Below are 12,448 nucleotides of genomic sequence, written 5' to 3' on the forward strand. Positions count from 1 at the left end.
TCATATTGTATAACCTTCAGTGACGACTGTATAAAGCGTGCACAGAGCAGCGGGCCTCTGCCTCTGCGGAGCTACAGCACGAGCGGCTCTGGTCTTCTCAGGTTTACTGTTTGTCCTCAAACGACTCGGGATCTGGATGAAATGGAGTCTTACTTCTGTGTAATGTTTGTTATGAGAACTGCACAACCTAGTTTTTTAACTCACTCAACACCAAATAAAATCCATCTATTTTATTTACAGACATATTGGCCTTCTGCTACATGCCAATGACTTATCTGATCACTGATCACTGTCCTGATCCGGAGACAAAAATCCCTGGTCTTTTCTGGGTCTTTGAACATTTGTGATGTTGGGCTTATTGGAGACAGAGCATGTCGCTGAACTCTGTGATGACAATGACTCGGTATACCATGCCCACATGGACAGTAAACATGCTGATTTGTGAGTTTGGAGTGTGATCACTGCCACTGTACTTTGAAACATACTAATGCATATACTAATGCTGTTTATTAATTCAAATGGCAGTTATAGCAGAATGATGGAAAACAGCACGTTTACATAAAGCTGGAGCAGATAAAATTGTAAATAATCTGCGGCCAATATCTAAATCACCTTGTATTGCAAACGTTTTAGATTAGTTAGCTGCAAATGAAGTTAGAATTTACTTAGTAAAAGCCAAAAGTAAAATCTATCAATTGGACAAAAAGTTGTAGGAATGAAGACGTTTCACTGCTCATCCAAGCCACTTTTTCAGTTCTGGTCAGATTGATTGAGGTGGACACTGCATTATGGACACTGCATTAAGGACACTACCTTATATAGATATACAACTTTTTGTACAGTTGACAGATTTTACTTTTGGCTTTTACGATGGATCAGACCTGGACGACTGATGGATTACACACACATCTTTGAAGTTACATAAATAAATGCTCTGTTTTGAAATCTTATCAATCAGTTTTCAGAAACGGCCATAGTACTGTCACTGCAACCAGCCCGTGATGATGAACAAGATTGTGTAAAAAAAAATATTCGTATCATATGTCTTTGTGTAAATGAACTTGATCAGTGTATGTCTGACCCAGACTTTGTTGTTTTACATGTCTTCAAGTTTAAAAGCTGATTAACACATGGCTGTGAACAGATGTAACCCTGCTTTTGTAATGCATGATGTTTTGTAATTTTGGTATAAATACTCAGAGCTCAGATGCTCTGGGGAGAGGCTCTGAGGAACACTGAGGGGAGACTTGCTTGGGACGCCAGAATCTTCCAGGTCTGTGGCCCGGGCAGGCCTGGGCCCTGTCTTGTCCATTTTAGACGGGAACTTTTAATACAAGATCTCACAATTGTATAAGATTAAAAACTGGCTGCACCAGAACTGAAGTGGGGGAAAAAAAAGATTTGATTGTTTTGCTTCCCAAAAATGGAATACATTTGAAGGACATGCAAAATTGGATACTTTGGTGCCACTTATGCAATATCTGGTGACAAATACACACTGTGTTTTGAATATGGCACTATGTTCCTATGGGCCCAATGAGTGTTTCACTTTGGGGAACTTATGTTTTGTGACTTTCATCTTCCATGGTGCAAAAGGTATTGTTCAATCACACATTTGTTGTTTATAAGTTCTATATTACACAAAATGTACTCTTGTGAGCTTTAAGCCATGTTAGAATGTTCTTACCTCATCAAAAATTTACCCGGAGATGTGTTTGTTTTAATTCATATATATTTGAGTAATCCTTTATATTTTGTCTACATCTCCAGAGTTTAAATGCTTTGTTCCACCTTTTGATGTCATGAAGCGGCGCTTTTCATGTTGACAGCTGTCTTTTACCTTTTGCTCAGTAGAGAATAAGTGTTGGTTTTCAATTAATATCTCTGCTCTTACTGGACCTAATAACCTATGGTGTCTTTGAATGTAGTTGCCAAAGTGCAATATACCACTGCCCACCAGAGGGCAGGCCCCAGGAGTACTTGAGTCAGGTCTTGAGGTAAATATATTCATGTTATCTATGTTTTAGTAAAATCTAACCTGTTATATGCACTTTAACACAATTTGTTATACAAGCTGGTTTTCCATCTCAGAGCCCTGATCTGAAGGCCTCCGAAGTATGTACCCGATCAGCCAGAAAAACAAAAAACTATGTTGAATCCATAGAGCAGAGCAGCAACAATGGAGCACATCTACAACAGACATGTCCTCCACAACAGAGCTCTCCAAAGCTCAGAATGCTCTATTCCACCTTGTGATGTCATGAAGCGGTAGTTTTCAAGTTGCAGCTACCTTTTGCCTTTAGTTCAGTAGGGATTAGCAAATCCAGAGCTGAAATTATCCAAATGATTCTAGTGAAGGTTTAAAAACATAGTGGAGCACTTCCTGCATTACCACATGACATCACAAGGTGGGACAGAGTGTTTTCAGTTCTTAATAAATATATATATAGTCTGTTTTGATGAGGAAACAACATTATAGCATAGATTAGAAAATAGCATAATAAATCAAGCCCATTAAGTGACAGCTTGTGGGAATAAATAAGGAATAATAATAAGGAAGTGACGGTGACTTCTAAAAACAGAATACCTCAACTATGTCATCAACACCAAAGATTGCATCATTTAAGATTAAGGTTAGTCTGTTTTGTCCCTGTATTTGTCCTCAGCATTTGACCCATCCTTCAGCCCCGAAGTGGCAACCTATCGGAAGCAAAGTAAGACCCATCTCCAGATCTTAAGCTAGTCTTGGTCAGGACTACCTTAATTGGAGGATTGGACCTATTGTGTTATCTGCTTCCTATGTCCAACCAGTACATGAAATTATAAACTTCACCAAATTTTACAAAGAAAAATCTTAAATATATTCATGTTATCTGTGTTCTGTGCACTTTTACACCATTGTTTACTGTTTAGCTACATACAAACTGGTTTTCCATCTCCGAGCCCTGATTTGAAGGCCTCCAAAGAATGTACCAGTTCAACAAGAAAAACAAAAACCTATGTTGAAACCACAAAGAGCAGAGGAGCAGTGAGGGAGCATATCTACAGCAGATATGTCCTCCACAACAGAACATCACACGGTCAAGGATATAGCTCATGTCAGTGTAGACAGATATTACAGCTGCTTTTTTTGCGTGTTTGTGAAAGACGCTGTTGTAAAAATATGAAAAACAAAGTAGTTCATTTTCAACAGTTTGCAGTGGTCCAAGGTTTTTCCTCACTTTCCTTAGTCATTCCGAACATACTAAATAGTCACCACAGTGAGTTTATAAGTGCATAGTTTTGCTAAAGCTAAAATTTGTAAATTATAACTTAATGGTCCACAGGTGTCATAGATTATAACTACAACTAACAAATAACTTTTTTTTTTGCATTTTATTGACTTTTTTCCCTATCCCTCAGGTGGAGACCTTCTTCAGTGCCATGAATCACAGGTAGGGCTGGGCCAGGGGTGGGCAAACATTCTGACACATGGGCCACAATGGGTTCAAAAATTTGACTTGATTTGAGGGGCTGGGTCAGGATATGTATGTGTGTGTGTGTATATATATATATATATATATATATATATATATATATATATATATATATATATATATATATATATATATATATATATATATATATATATATATATATATATATATATATATATATATATATATATATATATATATGTGTGTGTGTGTGTGTGGGGGTGTGTGTGTGTGTGGGGGGGGGGGGGGGTGTATATAATACATTAGACATTTGGCCTGTAACATGTAGCAAAACATGAATATGCAAGGCTCATTGTACAAATTGTTTTCCAAATGCATTAATTAAATTAATAACTCATTTATGTCATGATTCCTGTCAGTCTTGCCTTTTTTTTGCACTTCTCCCCTCCCTCCCTCTCTGAGCCTGGAGCTGGGTGGGGATCTGGGCTCCTCCCGTGCATACCTGGAGCTAATCAACAATCAGCTGCACCTGGGGAGGATAAGAGGAGTCAGGACCTGACACTCAGCGCCAGGATGTTGTGCAGACAAGAGTACTTCGATTGTGCATTGGGCCATGAGAATGACATCAATTTCTGCACTGTTGGTGGAGGCAGGTGAAATACCTTTGACCCTGCGACGAAAAATTGGCTTTCAATTATTTAGTGAAACTAAAAGGGGCTGAAAAATCACTGCTGTCCACTCTAGTGCTAGAAGAAAGCTAGGAGTTTAGTCAGAGTGCAAGTAGAATTAATAGAAACAGCAGGTTCTAGGGAACTTGGAGTTAAAAGCAGTGAAATTGTGGCTCCGGTTCACTGGCCTGTGATTCCACCATGGCTGTGGCATGAGCCTGATATTGATCTGTCAAAGAATCTAGCCAAAAGTGGTTGCAAGGGAAATCTGGTGCTCTATGTGAGAGTTTATCTCAGGAACCAGTAGGAGGGTGTCACCCAAATATACACAGATGGATCTAGAGACCCTGAGCATAATAAAGTGGGGTTTGGCTTTTGGTTTCCCCAGTTCTGTATTCAACAAAGTCACCGGCTCCCAGATGATATTTCTCTTTTTTCTGCTGAACTGATTGCAATTCATTGGGCATTGTGGTGGCTGTCAAACTGAACAGTCAAAAGTTCAGTAATTTGCACTGATTCACTGTCAGCGCTGATGGCCTTGGAAGGCGTTGAAGGAAGTAAGGGACATCCGACGTGGTGAATGAAATTCTAATAATGGTGTATAAGCTTGAGTTAGCTGGTTTTGATGAGGGGTTTTTATGGGTTCCAGTTCATGTTGGTGTTGAGGGAAATAATGTCTCAGACAGTCTTGCTAAGGCTAGTCTAAAGAAGGCAGAAATACAACTCAGAGTACCTCTTGGTAGGATGGAGTGTCGTTCAATAATACAGACCAGTATTAAAAAGCAGTGGCAGCAAAAGTGGGATGGTGAAACAAAAGGGAGACAGATGTATAGCATTGTTTCAACAGTTAATGACATTTCTAGGCCCGTTCTCTCACACCAGGATGACATTAAACTGACACGCCTCTGATTAGGCCACTGTGGGTTGGCTAGTGGGCTGTTTCTCATTGGGAAACATGATGGTTGTTGTGAGTGGTGTGGAGTTTCTGAGACTGTGGTACATGTTATGTTGAACTGTCCAGTATATAGTGCTCAGAGAAGAGACATGTTCAGTGGGTTATCTAAGTTAGGACTTAATAACTTTTCTTTGAGGACAATATTATGATGGAGCTTCCCCCAAGGAGAGGGCTCAGTTGGTGACTCGTTTCCTAATACAAACTGGGGTTTACTAGGGAATTTAGGGAAGAGCAGCTCTAACGTCCTTTTCCTTTAGGTGAGTATTCGCCACGCAGTATAAATCAACATGAAATCTCCTGACCAGTGGAGGGCAGCAATGCACTAACCGTGCCTAGTCTGCCGGAAATTAACCACAACAACACTCAGCGCCAGGTCGTCCGCATATGTTTGTGGTACACTTTGCTTGGCTCAGTTCATGTTTTTTTCACTTTTTGACTTCTGCTGAATTGGATACTTTTGCTCCTCACTAGATCCTGCTCCCTGGACCCGCTCAGTCTCCGACCCTGCTCTTCTCTACCGGTACCGTTCATCTCGTCTCAGACTCTGCTACTCCTGCTCTACCCCTGGACCACAGCAAAAACTCCAATCTCAACTCACCGATCGATCTACTGTCATATTGCACTTTGTAAATCTGTAAATAAAAACTGTTAAACCTTTCCCGGAGTTCTGTCTCTTTGGTCCCTCCCGTCAGCCGTTACTATGTTTATTTAACGGAAATTTAATAAATTGTAAGACTCACATTCAGTTTAATCAAGTGCCAAAAGATCAATTACTTGTTGAAAAGGTAAATTGAACAAAGTTCACCCTTACCTATTTTAATATAATTTCGTCATGTTCGGTAGGCCGGATGTGGCCCGCGGGCCATAATTTGCCCATGTCTGCGCTGGGCAATTATTCAAGACTGTAACTGTACCTTAACGGATCATGTAAGATTAGAATATAGTCACATTTCTTCATTCAAAGTCTTCCGTCTACTCCAATGCACATGCTTTTACTGACAGGGGACTGGCTGCAGACCTCTCCATTAAAAAGACCCAAGCTGATTATTGATTCGGTATTTTGATTCTCAAGATAATTATCCAATCAGAAAGCAGAATGAGCCTCTTATGAACCTCTGCTTTCGGTTGCCAGTTTCAATATCACATCACATCTCTGATCTGAACGGTCACTACCTAAACTCCAGCACATGCAGCCAATCATGAATCAGTGCTAGTTCAGCCTCTGCAGCTCAGTGAGTGAACTCTGGAGGTTCTGAGCTTTCGCATGAGACATGACCTGTTTCATAGGCTGTAGACTAAGGGAGTGTGACGTCAACCCATAGCGTTCGTCTTCAGTCAAATGAAGGTCATCGAGGCTAGCAGTTATGGGGCCAATTTGGAGCCGAGTTCCATATTTGGAATTACAACCTTGAGAAACATAACAAAGAAAAAAATTCCGAGCGAGGCTGTTGAAGGTAATGAAAGCCCACACCGCTGGTTTTGCAAATCAAACCTGTTGCTAAGGCTGTCCAGATTGACCTCAGGGAAAGAACACACTTAATTAGTCATATCTTGATTTAAGGACAAAATAGCAAAATAAAAAACAGGATCACTTAGAGCAGGTTAATACACACATTTTAAGACCAAAATGTCAAGTTTGGTGGCAGCAGTTGCAGAGAGAGAGGGTGACAGTTTTTCAATAGAAAGTGAATTGGGCTAGAGATAATGGAGCTGGAAGAGAGCCCATGCTCACTTCCTATTTGGTACGTGGGGGCTAGCGGGTCAGCTATGTCCATTTATATATACAGTCTATGTCCATATACTCAAAAAAATGTGTACGTGTCCTCTGTCAGGCGGTTAAGGCAGTGGCAACCCAGGTTCACTTGTGATTGCAGTACCTTTCAAAAATATAAGCGTAGGATACATACAGTTCCTCTAACCCAAGATTTAGTTCAAGTTCAAATACTTGTGTTCCAATCATATCATTTTAAAGTAATTTTTGTTCAGTAACTGCCTTATTTTTAGGTGTTTGATTTTCAACATAGAGGTAAAGGTAGTTCCAACATACGCTCACCTAAAGGATTATTAGGAACACCTGTTCAATTTCTCCTTAATGCAATTATCTAATCAACCAATCACATGGCAGTTGCTTCAGTGCATTTAGGGGTGTGGTCCTGGTCAAGACAATCTCCTGAACTCCAAACTGAATGTCAGAATGGGAAAGAAAGGTGATTTAAGCAATTTTGAGCATGGCATGGTTGTTGGTGCCAGACGGGCCGGTGTGAGTATTTCACAATCTGCTCAGTTACTGGGATTTTCACGCACAACCATTTCTAGGGTTTACAAAGAATGGTGTGAAAAGGGAAAAACATCCAGTATGCGGCAGTCCTGTGGGCGAAAATGCCTTGTTGATGCTAGAGGTCAGAGGAGAATGGGCCGAGTGATCCAAGCTGATAGAAGAGCGACGTTGACTGAAATAACCACTCGTTACAACCGAGGAATGCAGCAAAGCATTTGTGAAGCCACAACATGCACAACCTTGAGGCGGATGGGCTACAACAGCAGAAGACCCCACCGGGTAACACTCATCTCCACAACAATTGGAAAAAGAGGCTACAATTTGCACGAGCTCACCAAAATTGGACAAATGAAGACTGGAAAAATGTTGCCTAGTCTGATGAGTCTCGATTTCTGTTGAGACATTCAAATGGTAGAGTCAGAATTTGGCGTAAACAGAATGATAACATGGATCCATCATGCCTTGTTACCACTGTGCAGGCTGGTGGTGGTGGTGTAATGGTGTGGGGGATGTTTTCTTGGCACACTTTAGGTCCCTTAGTGCCAATTGGGCATCGTTTAAATGCCACGGGCTACCTGAACATTGTTTCTGACCATGTCCATCCCTTCATGACCACCATGTACCCATCCTCTGATGGCTACTTCCAGCAGGATAATGCACCATGTCATAAAGCTCGAATCATTTCAAATTGGTTTCTTGAACATGACAATGAGTTCACTGTACTACAATGGGCCCCACAGTCGCCAGATCTCAACCCGATAGAGCATCTTTGGGATGTGGTGGAATGGGAGCTTCGTGCCCTGGATGTGCATCCCAAAAATCTCCATCAACTGCAAGATGCTCCTATCAATATGGGCCAACATTTCTAAAGAATGAATCAGCACCTTCAATGCCACGTAGAATTAAGGTAGTTCTGAAGGCAAAAGGGGGTCAAACACCGTATTAGTATGGTATTCCTAATAATCCTTTAGGTGAGTGTAGTTTTTTATGATCAGATTGAATAACAGAGCTTCAGACAGAGTGGTGCCTCCAGTTAGCTTCACAAAGTGATACGTTGGGAAACATTCACGTGAGTCTAAATCATTACAAACTTCAAATTCTCAGGTTTTTCAAGACTAGATTTTAAAACTGTAAAATATTTTTGAACCATAGACTGTATATACTTTATAAATGGACATAGCTAACCTGCTTTGAGCCACGTTCCAAATAGAAAGTGAGCATGGGTGCATTTCTGGCTTCACTTTACATTGAAAAACTGTTGCCCCTCTCTCCATAACTGCTACTGACAGGCTCATTATTTTGGTCTGACTCATATTAACCCCCCCAAATGATCCTGATATTTTTATTTTCCTATTTTGTCTGGGTGTTCCTGTCAAAAGTCCAAGCTGGAGAGAGAGGGACATGCAGAAGAGCGCAGGTAAGTTCACTGTAAGGACCATGTCGTAAAGCCAGGTAAATGGGACCAAATAGTGCAGTACTCGGAAAAGGTTGACAGTGTTTATTTACAGATAGTGAATAAAAGTACAATAGTGCGGGTTGATCTGGTGGGGAGCAGGAGGCTGGGTGCGGGCAGCGCAACAGGGCTGACAGGGCAGACAGCGCCTGGGCGGGGAGCAGAGCGTGAGCCGGGGTCCGGGAACAGGGAGTGCTGAGGCGGAGACAGGGCGAACAGAGCCAAGTCAGGGAGCAGAGTGCGGAGCGGGGTCCAGAGACATAGGATGCCGGGAACAAGACGAGACAAGACAATACCAGGACTGGAACGAAGCCGGGAGCGCAGGAGCCGGGAGGAACCAGAGAACGGGATCTGAAGAGCAGCATACAAAAATCCAATGAGCAAGGTAACAGCAAGCAAACACAAAAATAACTAGAACAAGCTAGGTAGTCACATTGACACGTGGACAATCTGGCACCGAGTGTCTGGTCCTGGCTCCTCTTATCTACGGCAGGTGACGTTGATTGCGCTGATGAGCTGCAGGTGAGCTCGGGAGGAGCCAGGGCTCAGCCCAGCTCTGGCTCCGGCAGGTGGGGGAGGGAGAGAACAGGGTAGGAGGCAAGACCAGGACCGGGAAAGTGCGGATCGTGACACATAACCTCTGAAAGAATACAGTATAAATATTCAACGAATGTACAGAAAGAAAGAAAAAGAATTCTTGACCAAAGTGTTTTTGAGTGAGCATGTTTCGCTATTCATCCAAGAGGCTATTTCAGTTCTGACAAGATTCCTGGAGGGCTGTAGTTTGTTATCGCTGCAGATCTAAAACGAGTGCAGATGATTGCCTCTTCTAGTCCCAAAGTAAATTGCAGTTTCTGGGTTTACATGCATTTTGGAAAATTGGTTTAAGTTAAGTTATCTGTTTTTTCGCGCAATTTCACTTAAATTGTGTACTTACTCACTTTAGATCAGCAGCGTTGACAAACTACAAATAATAAATAACCAAATAACAGTTTTTAGCAGTATGTCTAAAATCAAATGCTCAATGCTAAATGAGATGTTAAATGCTAATAGAACTTATCCGTGTCTACTAAGATTGTGGTTATGTGAATGATAGACATTTTTATTAGCAATTATAGCTACAGTGTATTAGTGCTAATGCTAAATTAGTATCCCCCTGACAACCACCCAGTGTGGTGTGTAAGGGGTGATATGAAACAGAAGAAAGCGAGCGAGTGGTACAAATGGGTTAGGGACAGGAAGAGAAGATGAAAAACTCTGCTCTCTGGGGTCTCTGAAAGTTACGGTGTAGAATTAGGGCAGTCATAAGCACTGTTACCTCTAAGCTGCGCGCGTGCGCAATTGCGCACTGCTGACACGGTCTCCGCGCACAGAAAATCTGCGCTGCGCACAAAAAAATCGAACCGGAATTGAAAATAAAATAAACACACAACAATTCATTCTGCGCTATTTGTCAATGTGAGTCAGTGAGTGTGACCGGTGACGAGCTGTTCCAGACAATTATGTGATTCACATACGTATTTGCGCATCTTATCCACGTCATTGACAGGCTCCTCATGCGCCGCTACCAGAGTTTTAGCCGATGTGGCCGATGTGGAGTGAAGACTCGCTAATGATGCTAATGATGCTAATGATGCTAATGATGCTAAGTGCTGTTTATCCCCTTAACGCTCCGACGGCCCGCGCTCTGGCGCACTGTTTTGTAGCAGTTTTGGGTTTTAAACATGACGAAACGGACAAAACAAAGGAAGCACGCGACCGAGGACACTGTGGATGTTTGTACAAGTTAAACTAGAGGCATCTCGGACCCGGAGTGGTTTGTGGAACCAAGTGAAGATCTCATGGTGGACTCAGGAGCAGAGGACCTTATGTGCTGATGGACTGGATGCTGTTCCTGATCGGTAAGTGTGGTTTATTCTGCTATTGACTTAATTGTGGGTCAAATATATCATGCGTAATCATTAGCGTTAACTAATGCCAATCTGCGCCCCCCGACCACCACCAATCATCACACACACACCACTTGGGTGAAGTGTCTTGCCTAAGGACACAATGACAGAAGTTGGTCCGAGCAGGACTCTATCCACTAACCTCTAACCACTGAGCCACTGTAGCAGAATGACTGTCACACTGTACAATCATGTCCAGTGTGTTCTTAGTTTCCAGTGTGTGTTTGTTTACATTTTGAAGTGTGTGTGTATTTTGGCCCATACCACTCGTTTTGACTATATTTTATATACAAATACACATTATATATTGTGTTTTGATATGGTATGTAAATGTACAGTAATAGAGCAGCTGTGCAGATACAGATTCCTCTCAGTGTGTGTTGATCATTGACCGTCACTAGTTTATGAGTTGTAAAAATCAAATGGTCGTGTCATATACTGAAAAAGAGTTACCGGACTGTCGCTCAGACACAGTAGGACAATCTCACTCAGTGCACAGCAAAAGCTTCACACAATGGCTTATACTCATAATACAAGTCAGAGCTTTATCATAAAAATGTTAAGTGTGTTTTCAACATTGGAGTTTACAGTTGTCTTGGTTTGGTTAGAAGCTCATGTTTTTCCATAGTTAAAATTAAATATTTATACTTCCAATAGCATTAACATACTACACAGGTCATGAGCAAGATTTTTGTCATTTTCATTGTATAAGTGGCTAAAGCACTTAATTAAAAGTCTTATCACAGAAATGTAAATGCGGTAATTTGATTCTTTTAATAAACCATTTAACTTGGATGGATGTGATGCAGCATGACCACAGTGCGCACGTCTGATGTCGCTCACAGTCGTCCATGGGACCGCTCAGGGAGTTTGTGTGTTTGCTCAGACTCGTGAAAATTTAGAGGGAACATTGGTCATAAGGTAACTGAGGAATAATGTTGGCCCACTGCAAACAAATGGCTGGACAGCAGGGGGCTGAGTCTATGGGAAATTTGTTTTTGAATGACAAATTCAAAGTGAAAGTTGAAACTTGTGAAATTTGTTAGGGACTGGCTGCACAAACCTGCAATATTAATCTAAAATCTTATAATCCTTTCCTTGAGAAATAAAAATACTTGCACATAGTTTATTTGTGCTGCCATTAGACATTGAACTTTGAACTTAATTACAGAAATATAATAATAACAATAATAATATAATAACAAATCTGCATTTTGACAGTTAAACATGACTCTGTGTCTTCTCTTCTGGTTTATGAAGTCGCCTAGAAGAAGTACTACAGATGGATGGTACAAAAGATTTACACTGTATGTACACCTTGCTTGCTCCTACTGCTTCCTTCTTTACTTTGCTATTCAATAATTTTACCTCTTCCAGTGTTGGAAGATTTGTTTAGTTATTACTTTCTTTTAAGTAAACCAAGAAACCATTTTTACATTTTGTAAAGACCAAAATGCCAAGCCAATACGCCCAGTGATAAGAGACAATGCTAATATAGTTACATCACCCAAAATACAGCTTACAAACTGATTTTTACCACTATCACGTATTGATTTTGATGTTAACATACAAACAGAAAATGGATTTTTGTCACAAAACAAGAGCAATGAAGTTGGCAAAAGAGCGTAGGCAGACAGGTGATCTGTGCCAAACGTCAAGGTCAGACATACGCTGCTGTTAGGAGACGCTGCTATCAGAGGTGTGGGCC

The sequence above is a fragment of the Periophthalmus magnuspinnatus genome, chromosome 21 (assembly GCF_009829125.3).
Source record: "Periophthalmus magnuspinnatus isolate fPerMag1 chromosome 21, fPerMag1.2.pri, whole genome shotgun sequence".
Classification (NCBI taxonomy): Eukaryota; Metazoa; Chordata; class Actinopteri; order Gobiiformes; family Gobiidae; genus Periophthalmus; species Periophthalmus magnuspinnatus.